Raw genomic sequence first — 23,631 nt, forward strand, 5'->3', positions numbered from 1 at the left:
AATAATCTGATTTTTCTAAGAGTGGATGGGTGAGTTCTCATGTGTTTTTTTTTTCTTTTTTAAATTTGTTTGGATACAGCTTATTCACATGTTGGACTTATAATGTTATTGAGGTATTACTGGGACTTTTCAAATTTCAAACCTCTCAAGTCAGGTGTTCTGTAGTAGTCTTTGAAATATCTCCTCAAATAGTTTGAAAGTGTTTTTTAATTCATTCTATATGTTTAGAGCATTTTTCCAAACAAGATATTGAAAGGCAAGAAATTCCTTTATATTTTTATTATTTTATTTTGTCCTATTTGTTTATTTTTATTGTGATAATATGGGTTGGACTCAAAGCCTTGCACTTTGTAAAACCCAGTCCTTGTATTTTCAATATCAGTTATTTCCCATAAAATTTGGACTCATAAGTTATGCCTTTGGAAACAAAAAGAAACAAAAAAGATACAAATATATTGCCACATATAGTATAGAGCAGCATGACCAGCAATACTAGATTGTATATTGATGCATAAGCATAATTAGGTGTCTGCTTATACCAGGTTGTCTTCTGGAATGTATATTGAGAAATAGCACCAGTTATCAGTCACCAGTGCTGAACTTCAAAATTTATCAGCGTTGTAACCGTAGGCAAGTTACTTAATTTGTTTGGGAAAAGGGATAACAAGATAACTTTTATTATGTGGTTGATGTATAAAACAAAGGCAAAGGCATAGCATAGCATCTGGCAAGTACAAATCAGTATAACCTATTGTTATAATGATTATAAATTTGTTTCCACTGAGCTTAAATATCTCTTTCCTTGAAAGGCTACTGTGATATCTATTTGATATAGAAAAAGAAGAGAATTTCTTTTCTTAAATCTGCTCCTGGCCTTTTCTGGCCATTGAATAAGAAGGGCTCATTCCTAGTTCCTGACAACCAGAAGGAATGGTGCCTCCACCTTTTTATAAGAGACAGAAATAGAACCACTCTTCTCAGGAGAGCTAGAGTGTTGTGGCAGCAGATCCACCCTTCTGCACAGGAATAGGAAATGGCTTGTGTGGTACAATGTGAAGGGCACCCAGAAGTTCCTTGGTCCAGAAATATCTTTCCATCTGTCCTTTCGTTTTCCCTGAAATGCCACCATTAGGGATCATTTCTAAGTTTTACTGGCTCCCATTCGTCTTCTTTTTTTTTCTGGTACACATATCACTGGCAGAACCGACACATTGACAAGTTTGTACTGTGAATAAAATGTAAATCTAAGGTAGTTTTTAAATTATTCTATCAGTGATCTCTTTTTTCCCTGGTAACTGAGGATCAGCGTTCCAAGGCAAAGTCTTGCCATTAAGGTAGAGAGAAAGCACACAAGCATAAGTATCAGTGTATGCAGATGGAGTGCTAATGAAAAGGGTACTACACCTCTGTTTGTATGAAATTGGGCCTGATATGCACTGATGGTAGGCTTCAGAGAACACCATGAATGACAGCTACATGGAATGATGAATAAAGATTCACTCAAAAACATGCAGTGAGTATTCTGTTTCAGAGAATCTAGATTACAGGTGTGAAAACATACAAGTTCACCTTTCAGCCCATATAAAGGGAATGAATATGCAAACAGATTAATTCTAATGTTAGATAAGCAGAGAAAAGAAGATAGCAGAGAGGATAGAAATTGAACACAGTCAGGGTTCGTAATACAGATGAAGTCATGCTTGATGTCGAGCTTTCTGGACAGCAATATGAAAGACACAATGCTGTGGGTATGTTCCAAGTTGAGTGAAGCTAGATAGAGATGCCAGGCAGCAGGTGGCAGCACCGTGACCCTGGGCAATCAGAGCACAAAGGGAAGAATGAACAGAAAGTGAAAAGAGAGACAATAGGAATTTTAGGGAAGAAATAGGGAGAGGGCCTCAGAAGGGAGGCATAGGCATATGCATGCATGATTCATTTTATTTCTTGGGCCTCTATGTCCCATCATTCTTTCTCCTCTGCCTTGGTATGTCCTCTGCATATATTCAGATAGTCCAAGGTGCAGGTCAATGTCTAAATGACAAGAACTGCTGTCTTCTATGAAAACATGGGGAATATAATATTAATTACTGTAGCACTTAGTGAGTTCAAGTATTTCAGAACTGTTTGTGAAAATCTGCTGCTCCAATCTCTAACCCAAAGTGCTGTTCGGCATATTCATTTATGAATTAAAATGAACTGTGTTTGGAGGTGTGGGTATAGTAAACCAGGGCGAGAATCATCACTGACAACCTAGAGCTCATTTAATATTGAAAAAATACCCCAACCTCCAGCAGTTTGAAATCCTTAGTGAGACAGATTACCAGCATTAATGCCATTAATACTAATGATGGTTAATAATTAGAGGAAACCAAATGTATAAAAACAATGCTAACAGCATCCAACCAGATAGCAAACTTTCCAATTGTAATGTAAAATGCCATATTATAAGCTTCCCATTCTTGAATTTTAGTTGTTTTGACATTTTTGTGCAGAAAATATTGAACTTTCTATAGTTAACCCGGGAATGACAAATTACTTCTTGTAAATATTACGCTTACAGTAAAATTAACCATAAGATAAATGATTACATAGATATTGGATCCAGTTGTGGGAAATATATTTGAATTCTAATAAGGATCAGTTCATGCTTAAAAATAATTAATAACTGTCAATTTCCCATAAACACAATGGTAAGTAAAATCTCCAAAAAGAGCACCCAAATACAAATGGTTTAAGGAATTATGCAGATTCATAGAATGGCTGAATATAGTAAGACTTTTCCAAATTATCTTTTTTTTTTTTTGCGCCAGTCCTGGGCTTGAGCTCAGGGCCTAAGTAGTGTCCTTGGACTTTCTCAAGGCTAGAGCTCTACCACTTGTTGAGGCTAGAGCCTCAACATCACTTCGGGCTTTTTTTCTATGTATGTGGTGCCGAGGAATCGAACCCAGGTCTTCCTGCATGCTAGGCAGGCACTCTACCACTAGGCCAAACTCCCGGCCCCCCAAATTATCTTTTGATCATAGTTTGTCCTGACACCCTTCTGCCCCAATGTCATTGTAAAAGTGGAAAGAGTAACTTAATTTGACATTCAACCCTTTCTCAAATACTATAAAATTACTTCTTTAGCAGACAAAGCAGTATGTAGCTTACTTTCCCTTCCAGAAAAAAACGTTGGTCTGAGGTCTGTGGTCTGAGAAAAACATGCCTCCTCCATCTTGGACTTTCATAGTTATATTGCTGGCGAAAATTCTTATACTCCTTCACTTATGTCCCTTCAATCTGCTTCCCAATAGACACAGTCTTTTAAAATCAACTATTTTTCATTTAAAATAGAACTAAATATCATTTACTCCTTTCAGTAAAAAAGAATTGAGTGTGTGGCCTCATATCTGAAGACTCCTAGACAGCTTCCTACCATTTTTCTAACTCCCAGATGTTTTTATTCTTGGAGCAATATCATATTGGAGAGCTGAAAAGTTGTCCAGGAGTTTCTCTCACTGAATTGCATCCCAGATTACTCCTGTGTTTCCACATTTCTGGTGTATCGAATACAAAACACAGACATGCTACCAAACACAGAACTGAGTAGTACAATCGACTTATTAGACTAACTGCAACAGACAGACAAGCAGCACAAACAACACGTTGATGTACTTAGATCAATAAGGCTCTGGAAGATGTTCAGGTTCAGTGCCAAAAAGGAGTTCTCATTGAGGAGGACTTGAAAGATGTAAGAGAGTCTAACAGGAGCTTGCTGGTAGTATAAATTCCTTGTGGTATGCATAGAAACAAAGAAAAATGGCTGGAACTTTAAGAATGAAGTCATTCGTGAAAATGATTGGGGACTTGGATTTTAAATTCAATTCTTGTTGTTAACATCAAGGCTCTTACACACTTCCACAGTGCGCTGTATTTGGTTTGCAGAATACTACAAGTTTTCAAACCATAGCATTACTTTACAATGAAAGCAAATCTTCATTATGAAAGTCCTTTGCATTTTATATCCTATTATGGATATCAGTATGGAAGAAAAGAGTCCTCTTGAAAAAAAAAAAGCTGATTTCTGAAAGACGTTTGTAAAGAGATTCAAGTAACTTATACAAAGAGCCATAAAGTAAATGGGTCTATGCAGCAGCAGTTATAACTTAAGAGGTATAGTGTTAGCTTACATGGAGTAGCACATCTGTTTCAAACAAAACTACAATAACTCCCCCTTTTATATTATTGTCAAGCAAGTGAGTAGCCTTAAAAATGTATTCTGAATATTTTTAATAGTTTGATTACTAATGCTTATTTTGACAACCTTAGCCACATGCATAGGTTCTAATCTTTCATTTAATGTAACATTCTTGTCACAAGCATAATTGACTGTAGAACTCAGATGCATGAGAAATGAAAGTAGAGGTACATCAAAACGTAAATGACATTTGCGGATGAAAATAACTTTAAATCTGCCTCCAGGTCTTTCATTCATTCTTTCACTTGTTTTTAAAGGAAATAGCTAGTCAATGTCTGCTGACTGAATTTGAAATGATTAAGAGAAATCATCTTATTTCTTTTCCTTTCGGGATATTATTAGCTAGCAGAGAATAAGCTCTTATAAGCAATAACTTGTTAATTTCTACTACAGATGAGGGAAGATTATTTTCCCATTCCAAGATTTGGGACTGTTTTTTTCTTCATTTGCTTTCACCAGAAGAATATGATGAGCATTAAGTGGTACTACCTTTGATCTTGGACTTACTTTAAGGGTCTCTGTAAGGTCTTATGTCCTTGGAAAATTCTTACTTCTATGAAAACAATTCAAGGCCATCCTAAAAAATAAGAGACTGTAGGGAAAGAGACACCAGTCATCTCACAAATCTAGGAAGAAACATGTACTTTGATGCTTTGAAAAAGTTTAAAAAAATGAAAAAAATCAAGGGTGAGGCTATCATGAATCATTACCATGCTGCTGACTCGCTAATTATAGCTGCATAGGCAAGGCCAACCAACATAGCAGACTCTGGACCAGATTAGAATAGTGAACTTTTCAGTGAACTTTGTCAATCTTAAAATAAAATAAAATAAACACACACACACACACACACACACATATATTTCTGACTTATGTCATTGATTTTAGGGGTATTTTACAGAAGTAAAGCAACACAAGTGAGTAATAGGAATGAATTTATGGCACAGAGAAGAGATATGCTAATGTAAGCAGGGAAGTCTGTGCAAAGGAAATGATATCAACCTAAAATGGAGATAAGAGTGGAAGCTAGCAAATGACCTTCACCTCTGGGATACAAAATCTTTATAGTAAATGAGGTATATCTACCATATATATTAGACATAGCTATTTCTTTAAGCTATTTGATTTGTTCTAAGAAATGAATACATTTTTCAAGGCTTACCTCATTCACAACAAAATACAATAGGATATACTGATAATACCCTTCCCTTCCCATGTGTTCTCCTATGTCATGTCAAATACTTCCCCAACTTTTTCCCATTCAAGTCTCCCTGGTTTTCTCTCCATTCCTATAACACATCAGATACGCTCCATTTCCAGGGGCTTTGTATTCACTCTTCTCTATAACATACCATCCCCCAGATATCAAACCACACTGCTGTGTCGGGAATTCTATTCAAAATAGCTATCACGTAGTGAAGACTTCATGGAACTCTGTATTTTTAAGTTGCTTCCATCACCCAGCCTTACCCATCTTCTCTTTTCTCTAATGCTTATCACTTTTGACCTCATATCTATTCTTATTCTTTTGTCTCTTAACTGTCTCCCCAGCTAAAATGTGAGCTCCATGAAAGAGATATTTTTCTTTTGCTTACTGCTTTGTGCTCAGCATTTAGGAGCGATGTCCAGTAAATTATTGTTCAACTTAATAAATGAGTTTTTTATTTAAGGAAAGCATTTATGTGGAGAATCTGGAAACTCTTTATCTCTCCTCCTTCTTCTGGGAAACATTTCCAAATCTCTCTAGGATTCCCATTAGCTACTGAATAAAGTCCATATTGCTAATTCTCTGAAGCAGAAGAGCATAGATGCTCTAATTATATAGGACAATGACTGTATTCTTTTATGGCAAGAAGATCATATATGATTTGTACTTTGAAGCATCTGGGTTTTCACTTGTCACTTTATATTTGACTTCATACAAGGTTCCAGGACTCTGAGTGAAATAGTAATGAGGAAATAGCTCTGGCACTGGCAACAGGTAAATGCAAGTTGAAATCTTAGAGCTTTTTAGAAGGATTGAAGGCAACAGGATCAAAACCTGGATACCTATGTAGAGCAGTCTTAAGAGAGGGTCAGGGAACATGTGTCTTTTGCTGATTTTCTTTGATGGAATTTCAAAGAATTTAGGGCATATTTTTACAGATTGGTGGTCCTAAGCAACCATTACATATAGGCTTGGTGGTACAAACACATACAGATTTTCTTCCTATGTAGGAGACTATGACTCAAATGCCAACAGCAAAAGTATTTGTCAATTAAAATGCATATGTTTATGTACTTACATTTATCCATATGTATGCACATATACATATATAGACACACTCTTTTCTCTAAAAGGTAATATGAATAAAGCATCATATAAATTTTTTTGCACTATCCTTAGTTACGAGAAGGAAAAAATGTATAAATCAGAAAGCATCAGAGGCTCCTGTCACCACATCTGTGTCATTTGGCTTTCACAATTTTGCTTTCTTTATGCAACTCCGGAGATGTCTGCATAGCAACAAAAAGTGGGACAAGATTTCTATCCTTTGAAAAGCAAGAGGAAAGCTGAAATGAAAATAAAAGCAATCAGCAGGAACATAAATGAGAGGCTGTATTCCAGAAGTGGAATTAGTTCAACTAAACCAGTGTCTAACATAGTCAAGGAGTTAACAATGTTGTGGTATTTTAATTAGGGTTGGGGTTTGGGTTTGATTCAGATAAAAATCCTCAACTGCTTATATCCAGCATTCCAGGACTGCCCAAACATCTTGGTCTACAAAACGAGGCTGGGAATAGTGCCCAAACAGGGTTTCTGAAAAGATTCCTGAGACTTTCTTCTTTGACGAAGGCTTAAATTTCTGCAAAGATTGGAAGAGCAGCCTTTCAACAAATGTTTTGGCAAGAAGCTGGATGTGATACAACATAAAAATGTGTATATGAATACTTCATTGCAATGAACAGTTAGTTATATTACACATTAAACAAATATCAACTAGAATTATTTAATTTTTCAAGACAGTGTAGATAAGGAGACATCAATATGTGCTTTAATTTGATGCAAAAAGGTAAGCATGTATATTTGAATAAAATTTTAGTAGTCTGGAAATTAGCCATATATGGGAAAAACACAAAAACTTACTGTCATTAACAATGGGAATTAAAAACTTGTAATATTTTAAAATATCCTATAATCAGCCCAGAGGTTTGGCCTAGTGGTAGAGTGCTTCCCTAGTATGCAGGAAGACCCAGGTTCAATTCCTCAGTACAAAATACATAGGAAAAAAGCCAGAAGTGGTGCTGAGGCTCAAGTGGTAGAGCTCTAGCCTTGAGAAAATCCAAGAACAGTGCTCAGGCCCTGAGCCCAGGACTAGCAAAAAAAAAAAAAAATCCTGTAATCATGTTCTGCTAGTGCCTGGCAGTAAATCAGGGTAGATGGGATGGTGTCTCTTCTACTTTTGGACCTCATAGGAACTTCAGGAAGTTTTTAGACGGTAGAGAGAAATAACTAGAAATCTATGCAAATGATTGACATGATTGTAGAGAATCATCTGTGGTGTGTGTGTGTGTGTGTGTGTGTGTGTGTGTGTGTGTATACCTGTCCTTGTACTCAAGGCCTAGGTGGTATTCCTAAATAATTTTGCCCAAAGTTAGTGCTCTATTACTTGAGCCACAGTTACACTTCTGGCCCTTTTGAGGGTATTTTGTTGGAGATAAAAGTTCCATGGACTAGCCTGGACTGGCTTTGAACTGTGATTCTCATAACTTAGCCTCCTGAACAGCTAGAATGACAGGAGTGAGCCACCTGTGTCCAACTGTAATGTCATTTTTGAAAATAAAGGAAATATAAAAAGGAAAAGTGTGTTTCATTCATTTGACCAAAACATACTGAGTGCTTTGATGTTGAGGATACAGTAGACAAAACAGACCCAAAGGAATTGGTAATAAAAGGATCTGACCGGGTGGTAAATATTAAGTAAATAAATAACAGTTGTCTATTTATCATCTTCTATTTAATCAAGGCTTGTAAAAATACCAATTTGGTAGTATAGTAGAAGTAAGTGAGGGATGTTAAGGTTATGAAAATTCAAATAGCAAACAGAAGAGGAAGAACAAGCCACCAATAAGTGATTGTGAAAAGAACATTGTGTGGCATCATAGCATGGGAGACTGGTATATTTACAGACAATAAAAGTTGTGGATGGAACTTAGAAACTGGGACACAAAGATTTGTTGAAGATTCATTCTGAGTTTTGTTTCAAGTATAACGGGAAGGGCTTTCTGGGGTTTGCATATTGCTTCAAGATGTAACAGAGGCACAATGGAGTGACTTCATCTAGTTTCCAGTTTGGAGTCACCCTGGCTTGCTTTGGAGAATGGCCTTGGGCAAAACAAAAATGGAGAAAGAACAAGGAAGTCCTGCCAGGGGAAATATGTAGCCTAAATGTGGTGAAGATTAAGGGGGTAGTAATGAGAGCAGATAGAAATGGGCAACTTCTCAAGGAAACCTGGAACTATGAAAAACAGAAGGATTTCTGACGGGAGATGAAGAATAAAGGAGATTCCCGAATCATTCTGAGTTCCTGGTTTTAGCCCCTTTGGGAGTTAGGAAAGATTACAGGAAAGGCTTCATTGGAAGAGGAGGAAGAATGATGAGAACCCTATGCTTTCAAGACTCATGACTCTCTTCAAGTAGAGACAAAGAACTTAGGCTGCTGGATTTAAAAATTAAGTGTTCAGAGAAGAGGCTCAGCTTAATGGTATAAATAAAGAAATCTGATTATGATGAGTGCTAAATGCCCTCAGTATATTTCTATTGCTACAGTATACAGTTGAGGTCTTTTAGATGTCATTGTGGTCCTTCTGACAATCTTCCTTTACCTTGTAAGATTTAGTGATACCTCAAATTACATTTTTTTCTGGATTCTAATATGAGTTAAAATGGAAAGCAATAAGCTACACAGGAGAGGCTCAGTTCTGCATAGGTGTCCCCTCCTTCTGCAAGATAGTATCCTCATGTGTTCACAATTTATTTTGACCTCAGTAATAACACATAACATACTATGTCACCACTTACCTAGTTAGAATTCTGTCTACTTTACTAGAACATGTGTTACTCATGGACAGAGTAGTTTTTATTAAACTTGTGATACCCAAGGCCTAGAGTGCTTGACATATACATAGTACAAGCTTAATAAATCTGACTGATAATTCATATTAAACAGAACAAATAAGAATTAAATTGGCCTGGGGAACTTTACAGACTCTTTGAGCTCAGTTCTGGGGTACTGTTGAGCAGGAACAGGGATTTTCATTAACAGTAAAAAACAATGCCCAATATAACCCACTTGATCTTCTGCACAGTGCCAAACTAGGGTGTCAAGCAGATATTGTGTTTGTGATCTCTTTTGCTATGGCTAAACTCAAGGAGGCAGTAGAAAGGAGGGGGTATTGTAAGCAAAAGAAATCTGCAAGTTTCCCGCCCCTTTTAACAGCCCTCAGATAATGCCATTACAAGAACAAATAGACATTATTTTCTTTCCACTTCTAAACATACTTAGGTTGTTTCTTGGAGTTTTCTCTCCTGCCTTTAAATCTATCTTGGAAGTAAATTTTCCACTGATTTTGATTTTTATAATAATGAGTTATGAAATATGAGAGTATCATTTATGATGTATTGAGGCTGGGTGTGTCATTCTCTAAGGATTGACCTTGGCCTAATTGTGAGTCCTGTTCCATACTGCCTGGCTCTTCTTCAAGAGAAAGTATAAAGATCTCTAGAACCAATGGAATTTCTAGCTGGCAACAAGCTCAAGACTGCTGGAGCAACTAGTTTTTGGGTCTCAGCTATTTCAACTGACCTATAAGTCCTGGAAGACACAAGCATTTAAAAAAAATAAATTTTATGAACTTTTTTTTTTTTTTTGCCAGTCCTGGGCCTGAGCTCAAGGTCTGAGCACTGTCCTAGGACTTTCTCAAGGCTAGAGCTCTACCACTTGAGCCTCAGCACCACTTCCAGCTTTTTCTATGTATGTACTACCAAGGAATCGAACCTGAGTCTTTGTGGATGCTAGGCAAGCACTCTACCAGTAGGCCAAAAACACAACTACATAGACATAAAAATCTATGACTCTATAGACATGATATCACATAGATTTTATTACATAGATTAATATGTATCTATGACATACAAACCCTCAGCCTAATTTTAATTATGTTCTAAAATCTAAGTGCCAGTGATTGTATATAGAGATTCCTTTCTTGAATACTTGTTTGTTAAACATGTCATTTGAAATATGGTGTAAAAAACAATGTTAATAAATTCTTTAATAAAAATACATTTTATTGCTATCATTGAGGTGTTGCACAGAGGGGATGATTACCATTTCACAAGTTTTAGAACTGTTTTTTAATTGAGAATGTGAACAGGGGAAAAATATGGGCTATTTTGATGAATCAAAAGAGTAAAAACAGAAATACTGACATAAAGGGTAGCAAGTCAAGCTTATGTTTAAGGGTGATTTTCCTTTGTGGGGGTCACAGGTACAGCTTGCTTTTAAAATCTGGTAAATAAAATATTCAAAGATTAATGTTATAGAATAAAGTTTACAAATGCAAATATTGTCAGGGGGTAGGAAAGTAAAGCAAATGGATGAAGAAGGCCAGGTATTAGACAGTGAAGCAAATGTGGTAAAGCTTGTACACTAAAGGGTACATGCATGTCCTATCTGACTTACAAAAAAGTACAATAAGTAGTTAAAAAAAAGAAGTGAAAATGAGCCCTTAGGAATCTATATCAGATCATGTTATGCTTCTGTTTAATTGCCCGGGGTCCCCCCCTCACTAAAAACAGTATTCAGGGCTCCACCACTGCCTGTGTGGCCTTCCTTGACATGGCACACTTCTGTGACCATGCCTCTCACCACTCTATCCCACACGTTCCAATCCCCTGACCTCCTCTTGGTCCTTGAACTCAATTAGCTTATTTTGGCCCCAGGCCTTTGGTTTTGTGGTATTTTCTACTTGGAATAATTTTTCTTCCAAACAGAGTATGTTCATTCATTTTGGGAGGTGTCAGCTCAAATGGAACCTTGTTACAGATGCTGTCCTGCTTGGTTCCTAGCATTCTTCAGTACCGTGTTCTGGCTTATCTTTACAATATTTTTCACAAGCAGACACACTCATATTTCTGAAGGAAAAGTTAAGGAAGGAAATGTATTATGTCAGTAGTGTGTGTGTGTGTGTGTGTGTGTGTGTGTACATGCGTGCGGTGTTTTAGACATTCAGATGAATCCGCACCCTAAAAGAACTGGACTTTATAGGGTTTTTACAAGTAGCCAATGATTTTATTATTTTCTTCTATCTCATTTTTAAAAAAATTGTCGGGATAGTGTATAGAGTGGTTACAGTTACATTCTCCAATTCTCACACACTGATACCCCTTCTCATGTTTTTCTCCCCATTTCCCTTCCCCTACCCTCTCCCAATCATCTTCTATCCCTTTTTAAATATTCTTTGTAGGATAGCTTTCCTCTGACAAATATGAACTCATGGGTATGCTCACTTACATTTCAGGTCGCTTCTTTTTTTTTTTTTTCCAAGTCGCTTTGTTCCAGATATGATCAGTTTTATCATCAGAATTTCTTTCTCTATCTATCTTTCTTTTTCTTTTTTTGCCTTATTTGTTTTCTCCTAGCCCACCATTCCAGGACTGACTCAGTGGAGTAAAATGCAGCACTAGAGGAGGAGGGCAGCTGACTTTGCTCTTTCTCTGTTGCACCCTGACACGACTCTTCCTTGCTTCTCTGGCTCTGAGTGTGCTCCATGCCCACATATTAACTTCCATAGGAAAGTCATGGACTCTTAAGAATTCTTCCATTTGGAGGCCACTCTTGTTGAACCTTTCCTTAGCTCTGACTCGATGCTTAAACTTTTTCATCAGCTCTGCTCTAATTTCACTTTCTCCATGAATTTTTCTTTAAATCTGTCAATAAAATCAAAATTAGCTACTGGATGTATGTCTACAAGACCCATAGGAAAGTTCCTTTCTTTGTCCCTTTAGCACTCTCCTTCTCCCAGGCATCATCACTGACCATGAAGCTTTTTCCTTCTGAAAACCTTTTGAGCTCATAGACTTTCCACACCTTTCAGTCTCCTGTTGATATCTGTCAGTCATTTTGAAAAAAAAAAAAATCAAGAAGTTCCTTTATTTAATTCCATCAGCCATTACCTTAAAATAATATTTTCTTCTTGTGATGAAGAAAAAGAAATAAACAAGTTTAACAGTTTTTAGTATTCCATGCATAGATGTTCTAACATCCATTAATCTTAGGCTTTGGAAACTCAGACAAAATTCTAGGAAAGAAGAGAAAATCGTCCTTACCATTTTACTACACCTATATTTAATGTATAATTCATGTATTACATTTGTATCATATTTTAAAAAGTAGGTTCTTTTTTGGCATAGCAAAAACTATGTAATTCAGTGAAATGTAAAATGTTCCTATTTATACATAAAACATATTATAAAATAAAATACATACATATATATGGTATTTATATATTTTATTTATAAGAATGCAGCACACATATTTAAAGTCATTTCATAGGAGGACAGATTGGTGGTAATACTTATTAATATATTTGAAATTCCATTACAGTGAAGCATTATTCCACAAGAAAAATATAGTAGAATGAGTTTAAGGCAATTGAGACAAGATTATCTAGAAATCTTTTCAAGCATTTGTCTATAATGGCACAGGATTTGTGAACAATATCAAAGAGAATAAAAGACTTTTTTTTGCAATAAATAACACTTTCTCCCCCCTCTTAAAAACAAAGAGAAACAATTTTAAAGAGAATGACGATGAAGCATCATGAATGTAATCATAAAAGGGGAAGGAACTATTTCGGGGCTTCATTATACATTTTAAATTACTGCTCCAGAATTGTGGATTTGCTTAAATAGTTAACTACTGCCAAAGATACTCATAGCAGACTTGTTGGAAGAGAAAAAACCTGATTGTAGTGTTGCTTAAAGAATATGAAACAAACAAATTTGATAAAGCAGAAGAGAAGCCAATTCGGACTAGGTCACACTATCAGAGATGAGACCACAAAACCACAGAAGAGTTATAGATTTGAATTGCTCAAATTTGAATTTGTCAACTTATTAATGGAATTAAATTCTTATCCTTGAACAAGGACTGGGATAATAAAATCTAGGACACAGAAAGGCACAAAGAAAGCTGTAAAACCATACAGGAATTTTGTTTTCCTTTGACTATTAAGTCTACATAAGAAAGCATTATCCTTCAGAAAAGTAGAGCTCTCTAGATGAGTTATGTAGATAGCTTTATTCAGTCCTTCAAAAGAGAAGGTTTGGTAAAATCCCCCACTGTCTTATTCTTAGAATAAGTTTAAAAATATTGTTATTTTGAAGGTGCTATAAAGTAAGGTGTACAGGTGATGCCTAAGTAAGATAAAGCGGACATTTTTGGACAGTGTCACCCTTTTTCTCACTCTCTTCCAGATTTTACTTCTCACCCCTATGCACAAATTGTATAGTTCATTTTTAACCTAGTGTCTAGTAGATACCACTGCTGCATTTGTTCATCCCTTTGGAATATGTTTAACTAGTTGATGAAAAATGAGGACAAAGACAAGCTCTAGTGTCTATGAAAAATTTATGAAAAACAAAACAAACCAAAAAAGGGTTATGTTGGAAATGAACTATATAACTTAGTGGATGAGGGGTCAAAAAGAAAAAGAACTGGGAAAAAATGAGGGTGGGATGACACTGTTCAAAAAGAAATGTACTCAATACCTGACCTGTAACTGTAACCTCTCTGTCCATCACCTTAATAATAAAAATAAAAATAAAGGCTTATGGGATTGAAGTATAAAGGGATGAAGGCATCAGTGACCAAGTTATATGAAATACATTTAAAATCTGTTTGAATTTCACAGTCATTTAAAATGGGAGTTTTTGAGTACCTGAGGACAGAGAGATTGGGAAGCATTTAGATTGAGGAAAATGGCAGTTCCAAAGTTATAAGAGAAACTCTCCCAGGACTACAAATGAAGTTTGCTTCTACTTATTACATTTCCCCCCTCACCTATCTCTCTAGGAACTACTAAACATATAGCTGATTAGTCAAGAGCATCCTAGCATAAAGGAAAGTTAGTTCTGTCTTTATTTTATACTAAATCTGATAGCGGGACTTTATTTTTCTCTTTCCAAATTTTAGGTTATTTTGGTCATCATTCAATCAGCTAGACAGAAATGAGTATCAGCATCTACCCACTAGATTGGTTGTGATACGAGGTTTAAATTCGTGGAAGGTGTGAATCATAGAGTAAGAATTCAACATGTTGGCCATTGTTATTTTTCTTTCCTTCTGCTAGTATTAGGTTTATATCTGTTCCTCAGCTGTGGTGATTTATAAATTTTAGGTTTAGTTCTTCATAGCTAAATAACTCCCTGTCTTTCATTTACAATTCCTGATTCCACAAAGAGAAGTTTATGGCTCAGGCCACAAATCCAAAGTGAGTACCCAAACCTATGGACTGCCTGACCTTTCATCAGGTATCTAAAACTGCTACAATCCACTTCTACTTGGGGAGACATGGAGAGAATAGTTGAGTGTTCACAGTTCACCGAAGAGGAGCTCAACATACTGTGTGTGTGTGTGTGTGTGTAGAGACAGGACATGGTGATAGAGATTCTTACTGAAAAGCTCCCCATTTTAATGTCTAATGTAGATGTAATTTTAATAATACATGGAGGTGATTTAGGTCTCTAAGGAATTCTTTGTTTTTGGAATTTTCAGTTTTCTACTATTGACCAAGTGTTTTTAGACAAGCTCTAACTCTTCCCTTTCCTGTGATGAGATGAAATAGAATCTGTATCTAAACATGAGAAATAGCTTGTTGTCAACATGACTGAATTGGTCAGTATTGTTTGTCACAGCAGGTCCTCCCAATCAATCCAGCAGTGCCACGGCACTGTCTTTTCTGCAATCAGGATTGATTATTATGAAAGCCAGCTGTGGTTCATCTATTTCATTGCTGATGGCCACAGCCTTTGATTCCATTGAGAAGAGTAATTTGTCACACACACACACACACACACACAAAACCCTCAAATGCCTCCTTCACAATATTTTACTCTCCAAGTCACAGGGAGGATAAATGACCACATAGAATGGAATGTGCATTTGTTGGGCTTGTTGTGAGAAGGTTTCCTGTGTTGAAGAGTTGAAACATGGAGGCTGGGTCCTAGTTCTAAAGCTCCTTTGCCTAAGAAAATTCCAGTGAGTCCGGCTAGACATAATTTTTGGTCTTTGCCTTGAACTTGTATGATTTATGTCTGGGTTTTCACAGTTAAGAAATCCATATAACTCCCCATGACAAGACAAATGTATCACTCCAGTCACAATAATGTAGTACAATAATACATGCAGCTTCTAACAAATGATTTTATTGTTGCAATTATTGCTTCTCAATTTTGATAAGCATTTAAGTTTCCGCACAAAATTACTTTATTCATTTCAGTAATAAAGAAAGAAGTAGATGAAATGGAAGTTTGATTTAAAAGTCTGTTTTACTCAAGATAAGCTGGTAGAAAGGCATTTGTTGAAGCTACTAAGAACCATATTTTCAAAAGCTCACTGCTAATTTGAACCCTATCAAAGGAACACACATATGTGCACCCATTTTTCAGCACATATCAGGAACCATGAATAATTGAAGTGCTTTTGTACTCCAGATTTTCATTAAATATAATTTTAATGCTGGTCCCAGGCTGCAGTCTTGTGTCAAGTTTATTTTAATGAAATAAATTTAAAAAAATGAATCAAATGAAGTTTTCTATCAGGAAATTCACACAAACTGGATAAAAAAGCATAAGAAAAATAATAGATTTCATTAAATTCTGACATCAGGAAAAAAAGAAAAATAATAGATTTCTTAGAGTCCTCCAAGAATAGTCTTTATTTTAAAGAGTATATTGCTTTGGTTCTTCAAAGAGATGATCTTCATTACCTACATGAAATCAGATTGATACCCACTATAATGAACTCCTCAAACAATTCAAAGATATATTTCTAGCAAAGGATTCAGGAAATTTGGCTTAATAAATTATTACAGCTAACAATTGAAAAAGAGAATAGCTAAGAAAATTAATGGCAGTAGATTAAAAAATAAACCAAGTCATTTTAATGTTTTTGTAGTAATTTATAAAGCATATGTGAGACACAAGTCTCAAAGTTGTACTCATTTCACAGTTTCAACGAAAGTCAATTATCAGTTTGAAATTTTTATGTAAGCTGTAATGTAAAGCTCTAGGAAATCTTGGGGGAATTTATGTGGTGAGACAGCCTTGGAATCTGAGCTTTCCATAATCATGTCCAGTCATCAAGTGACTAGAGACTTTCTTTATGATTTTGTCCTTCACCTACAAGCGAAGGAAGTAATGATGTCTATCAGAAAGTCTTTAATGAGCAGCATAGATCAATAGGTTAATATTTATAAACTACAATTCGGGTGCTATCAAGTTTGCAAATGCATAAAATAAACATTATGCTAATGATAAGCTATTGATCATAAAAAATTACTTTGCTCCATGGTAACACCTTTCATTTTTTTCTGTAGGTTGTGTGCATGTTCATCTTAGATATGTATTAAATTATAGTAATAATGATCATTTAATAATCCCAAGACTGATGAGATCAAAGGCCTTAGCATTCTTTCTACAGGGATTCTTGTCATTTCATTTATGTTTTATTATTATGGTTTTATATTCAGACATGAGAAACAACAACAAACTATGAATAATGCTCTGACAGAGAAAGCTGAACATTAAGAAAGCATGAAGTGTCTTGTCATAGGTATTTTATTTAAAAATCTTACAACAGATTCATTTTGAGAATAACTTAGTCCTGTCTACTACTTTTAACTTTACATAGAATTTTCTGTTCTCTTAGGTTTATATTTCATTTGCTATTTTTGATAATCAAGTGAAATTCATGGATATATAGCAATCCCAGGGAATCATTACTATTTCCCATGGCAGTTAATGACAATAATATTTTTCTAGTCTTAAGGTTTGTTGCCATAGTTTAATTGCTCATATATTCCAAGACCAAACCAATGTTTCCATTTTTTAAATTTATTTCTGCTTCCATTTTCATATGGCTTAGATCTCATTTCCTTCCATTTGTTATCATGGACACAATCTTCAAATTGATCTTCCCTTCATGGTCCCTGCTCTTTTTATCCATCTTTTCTTTCAACAGCCATTTTGTCTAAACCCTGCCAGAATTCTCTATAGCTTCATATAAGTCTAGCACTCGAGTTTTGCTTTCTAGTCTTAGTAATTATATATACAAACTTAGAAATTGATACAATTGAATTTGGGTGCTACTAACCTTGCTTTTTCTTTTTCTCTTTTTTCCCCCACTTACTCCCTTCTTTCCTTTTTCTCCCCCCTTTTTCTTCTCGTTCCCTTCCTTTTCTTACTTTCTTTATGTTCTGCTCTTCCTTTGATGTCTCTTTCCTTTCCTCTCCTCTACAGTTTCTCTCTCTCTCCCTCTCCCTCCCTCCCTCCCTGCCTCCCTCCCTCCTTCTTCTTCTTCTTCTTCTTCTTCTTCTTCTTCTTCTTCTTCTTCTTCTTCTTCTTCTTCTTCTTCTTCTTCTTCTTCTTCTTCTTCTTTTTCTTCTCTCTCTCTCTCTCTCTCTCTCTCTCTCTCTCTCTGTCTCTGTCTCTGTCTCTCCCTCCCTCCCTCCCTCCCTCCCTCCCTCCCTCCCTCCCTCCCTCCCTCTCCCTCCCTCTCTCTCTCTCTCTCTCTCTCTCTCTCTCTCTCTCTCTCTCTCTCTCTCTCTCTCTCTCTCTCTCTCTCTCTCTCTCTCTCTCTCTCTGTGTTCTGCTAAGGTATTGACTGGAAGAAGAGTACATTTTAAAGACTGGCACTAGTCACTCATAAACTGATCTATTCTTTCAGTATATCTCTGCCTTTTCTAGAGCTTTGGAAATGTTACTTAAAATCTTATATAATCCAACATAGGTTTCTTGAGAGGAGTAAATGATACAATTAATTAATGAAGCAAATATTTATTAAATGTTACATGTCAGGCTTTGTGATAAGACTGGTAATGAAATAATGATCAGAAATATCCTGGGAGAAAAAAAAGTATCCAGGGAGATAATTATCAAATGGCAAATGTAAACACACACACACACACACACACACACACACACACACTTTAAAAAACACAGGGGGGAGAGAGAATGGTAAGATAGATAGATAGAGAGAGAGAGAGGGAGAGAGAGAGAATACCTTAAACTTTTAATTTTGTTAGTTTCATTTTTACAGAAATTAGTGGAATTTCCACAATCCAATTTTGCCTGTTACTAATATCTTACATTGAGATGTTTGTATGAAAGAAACTTCATGTTTTATTATTATTTCCTTATTCTTTTTCTGGTATAAAATTTCAGTCCAAGAATCTCATCTATCATACCATATTACATATATAATTGTTATGTACTTTGTTGTGACGTATTTTATATGTTCTTTATTTTGAATAATCTTGTATTTAAATATTGACTTCAAGAAAAATAATGGGGAAGGGCAGTCAAGAAGCATAGGTAGTTCTAGGTACTTGAGAGGTAGAGATTTAGGTCTCAGTTCAAGGACCATTCAACCAAAATGTTCAAGAGACCTCTATCTCAATAACAAAAGCAGTTGGGTTTAGTGGTGTGCTCTGGTCTGTCAGTTACATGGAATGATGATAGTATGTGTAAAATAGGAGGATCACAGAGCAGGTCTATGCAAACAAGGAAAATGAGAAACTACTGGAAAAAAATAACTAAGGCAACCAGCCCAAATGCCCATTAGTAGATGAATGGGTCAAGAAAATGTGGTATAAGTATACAATGACATTCTATGCTTCCATCAGAAAGAATGGCATTGCCCATTCATAAGAAAATGGAAAGACTTGGGGAAAAATCATATTTAGTGAAGTAAGCCAGACCCAAGAAACATAGGCTCCATGGTTTTCTTCATTTGTAATAATTAGTGTGTGTTCAGGATAGCTCTAGGTAAAGATCTCAGTAGCCCAATAGCTATATACATATGACCACATAATATGAAAGTAATAAAAATGAACTGTACGATAAGGAAACAATAGATTTTTTCCACTTTTTTCATATTCTGTGTTAAATTATTTCTCTTCTCTCGCCCAGCCCTTTGGTTTATTCCCTATAGTCACTGTTTTTGATTTTGGCACCTTGTGTCTTGTATATATTTATTTGATTTGAGGAAGGGAAGTAGACAACAAAATGAGACAAAGGACAAAGGGTGAACTAATGAAATTGTGAACTTTACAACTTAAGGGGGAAGAGTATCAGAGGGAGAGAAAGTGGGAGAAAATGATGTCCAATGAGAAATGTACTTCTTACTTTAAGTATATAGCCCCACTGTAAATTACCTTTACAATAACATAAAATTAAATTTAAAAACTAACTAAAGAAATAATTGTTGCAGGCATGATTCAAATGGTAGAGCACCTTCTTCTCAAGATGAAACTGACCCTAAGTCCCAGTAGTAACTACTAAATAATAACTACAACAATAATAGGTAAAGGTAAGTGAAGGATGCCAATATTTCAGGTAAGATGGCCAAGTAAGTGACTTGGTATGGTGATGCTCAAATGGTAACATAGTATATTTTGGGAGACAGTGTCAGAATGCATCTATAGAGAGGAATTTCTAGGTCTAGAAGCTGCCAATGTAGAGGTCCTGGTGCTGGGCTCTGGTGAAATTAATAAAAGGCAAAGAAGCTGCATGGATGGAATGAAATGAGTGGTGAAAAAAGGATTGTAGCTACTGCAATCAGCATGGTAAGGTCCCTGTGATTTTGTCTAAACAGAATGGGAAGTTCTTGAAGAATTTTTTAGGATAAGAATAGTCTATATGTATATGCTTTTGAAAAAGCATGTATGTATTTTGTGTCATATTATTACATAGTCCCTTTAACTCCCTTTCACATACCATAATGTCTAGGTGATATGAAGTCATATTTGTATAATCAAGCTTTAAGATATACAATCTCTGGGTGGGGCTTCTGAATAATATTTATTAACATTTTCTTTATAGGACATATGCCTGTTATTTTTCTTGGTTACAATCTTATCCAATTCTCATCTAATCTCAAGATTATCTTAAATATCATCACTTTTAGGCAATCTTTTCTAATCCTTTTTCTAGAATATTTTCCCTTATGTGTAATACCCTATAAATTTTATAGAGTTTAAAATTATATGAGCTTATATTTGAATTTATGCTTCTTCTACAAATTGCTATATTTATTAGACCATTTTCTGTTGTTACAATTAACATGTGAGACATGATCCTTTATAAAAAAAAGGACTAATTTATCTCAGAGTTTTGGAAACTAAAAGTCTAAAGATAATGTCACCAGGTATGGTAAAGTTCATAACGAGTAACTTATTTCATAGCAGTGTGGCAAGATGGTTCAAATACTTGTGCAAGATATAGACCACGAGGTGAGGCAGAAAGCCAGAAGAGGAGAAGGGGACAATCTCTTTTTCATTTTCTAAAAATACTCTCCTGGGACCTAACTCAGAAAGTAATGAGAATTACTTTAATTCATTTTGTGGGTTGTGACTCCCAGACAAAACTACATTTTACCAGACCTCCCCTTTTCAAGGTCCCTCTGCCTCTTAATAGCACACTAAAAACAGCTTTCAAACACAAAAATTCAAACCATATCCAAAATTATAGCAGTTTCAAGTATCTCATAAGAGATGCTTGATTAGTTTATAGAAGTTCCCTTTTGAGATAGCATATTAAAAGGTACACTAAACATTAGCTATTCCATTTATTTTGACACAGGTCTTCATCATCCTTCTGAGTGCTGGGGTTACAAAGGATGTCAACATGTCTGGCTATGTTTAAATTTTTGTTTTGTCATCCACTGGATTCCCCTTTTGCCATTACTAATCTTTTATATCAATGGTATCAAAGTTTACATGCATAAAATATCATCTAGCTGGGTGCTAGTGACTCACACCAATAATCCTACTATTACTCAGGAGGCTGAGATCAGAACATCATAGTTCGAAGTCAGCCTGGATGGGAAAGTCCTTGAGACTTTTATTTCCAGTTAAGCAACAGAAAACCAGAAGTGGTGCAGTGACTCAGAGTGGTTGAGTACTGGTCTTGAGTAAAAGCTGAACGATAGTTCCCAGACCTGGAGTTCAAGCCCCATCCATGACTGACAAAAGAAAAGAAAAGAAAAGAAAATTATCTAGAGCATGTTATGTACAAATACTTTGGTTGACAACTTTGTTGAAACATCAAGTGTAAGAAAATTAAAAAATATCACAGAATGGGGGAGGGTAATGGGGACCAAGACATGTGAAAGGGTATAAATGTATGTGAATTAATGCACCTTCTATCTGGCAAATATCATGTAACCCTTTTATTAATTACAATAAAGATATTAAAAAATATCATAGAATCTCTGAACTAAAAAGAGCTTTCACTCCAATGGAATACATATTTATTTACATAGAAAGAGAAATATAGAATCCAAGTTGAGAGTAAAATCAGCATTTCACAAAGGAAGCGCTGGTGTGCTGGTCTATACCACTGCCACTTGTCAACTGAGTGTCACTCTCTGCCTTTCAGTTTTAACAATTGTAGGGGTTCAATACATGTCAGTCAAAGGTTCTAATTTGTATGTGAGAACAGAGGACTAAATAGCTATGTGGGTTTTCAGACTAACAGTACCACTCAGAAAATCAAAGCTGGAGGAGAACTTTGCTCATACCCTGTTTACACTTTACTGTCTGAATCCCCCGTTAGAAAGGCAAGAGGCTCCAGGTGGGTACAAATTTACTCAGCTGATTCCTATGAACAGACACTTAATCAGGTGTGTTAGTCTTAAAATCTGCCTCATAAAATCAGTGACTTCAGGGGCTAGGTGTGTGGCCTACAGGCAGAGTGCTACTGAGTTCGATTTCTTGGTACTCCATACGAAGAATAAGTTGGAAGTCGTGCTTTGGCTCAAGTGATAGGACACTAGCCTTGAACAAATGTGTTCAAGGACAGTACCCAGGCCCCAAGTTCAAGCCCCAGGACTGGCAAAAGAAAAATAAGTGACTCTGAAATAAAATTACATCTCATTATGAAATAAAATCTTAAATTTGTAGGGGAAGAAAAATTGGAAATATCTTTGTTTGCCCATAATCAAGAGTCTAATTGACAATTCTTCCACAAAATATATGTTAACAAGAAAGGAAAAAAATAATTATGGTACATTTATTTGATGGGATCCTTGTCCAAGAGGCAGAAAGAACTATTCCATTTTATGCTTTATATCAGTCAAGGCATGAGACTTACACAGAAATAAAATGGGAGAAAAGAGGTGTGATCTGATGTGATAAAATAAATGATGAACCCAAGAAAGCAGACTTTCTAAAATGTGTGTGTGTATGTATGTGTGTGTGTGAGCGTAGGCTGAGGCTTAAACTCAGGGCCTTAGCTTCTTCATTTAAGGCTGACATTCGCTAATTGGGAGTTAAAAGTTTCACAGAATTTCCTGCTTGGGCTGGCTTTGACCTGAGATCCTCAGATCTCTAGCCACCTTAGTAGCTAGTAGGACAGGCATCACTGAGATTCTTCTTGGGCTCTTGGGTTAGCATGTTTTCCTCTTGGCTATGAGTGAACACCACTGTGTAAGAGTCTTAATTTCTTTATGGTCCCTTAAAAAGAGGGCTGAGGAATTTAGAGTAGTATTTCTAAGTTTTTACGGCTTGCCAGGGGTAAAAGAGTTCTGGTTTCTATGATCTGCTGTGAGGAAGACACATTTTAGTTTCTACAACTTCTCTCAGGAATGAATGAGGGAGTATGAGACACAAAACAAGAGATCAGAGAGAAACCACTTCTTACACAGCTTCTAAAGCTGTCACTTTGGAGCATAATTTTCTGACCCTTACCACTCTAAAGGTGTAATTAGAAATGGAGAAGCTAATTCTTGTCCTGAATTTTAATGCACAATGTAAAAGTCAGTGTTATAAATGTTGCTGGACCATTAACTAGCTTCATAACACCTAAAAACTTTCCTTAAATTTTTACCAAATTTCCCATTTGAATTAGTCATTTTGTTAGAAGATGGGAGTCAAATAAATGTCTACGGTAGTACACTTCTAGCAGTAAGTTCTTCCTCCTAAGGCACATATATTTCATAAAGTAATCTTTTAGCTTAGGATGAAGGTTTTTTGCTGCCTTAAGCATTGTAAAGAAGCCTATAATTATAGATAACGAAGTTTTATTTATTGTGTATGATTTATCACCATCACAGCTAATCATTAAGGGTCAA

This window comes from Megascapheus bottae, chromosome 6 (assembly GCF_031878675.1).
Source record: "Megascapheus bottae isolate mThoBot1 chromosome 6, mThoBot2.hap1, whole genome shotgun sequence".
Lineage (NCBI taxonomy): Eukaryota > Metazoa > Chordata > Mammalia > Rodentia > Geomyidae > Megascapheus > Megascapheus bottae.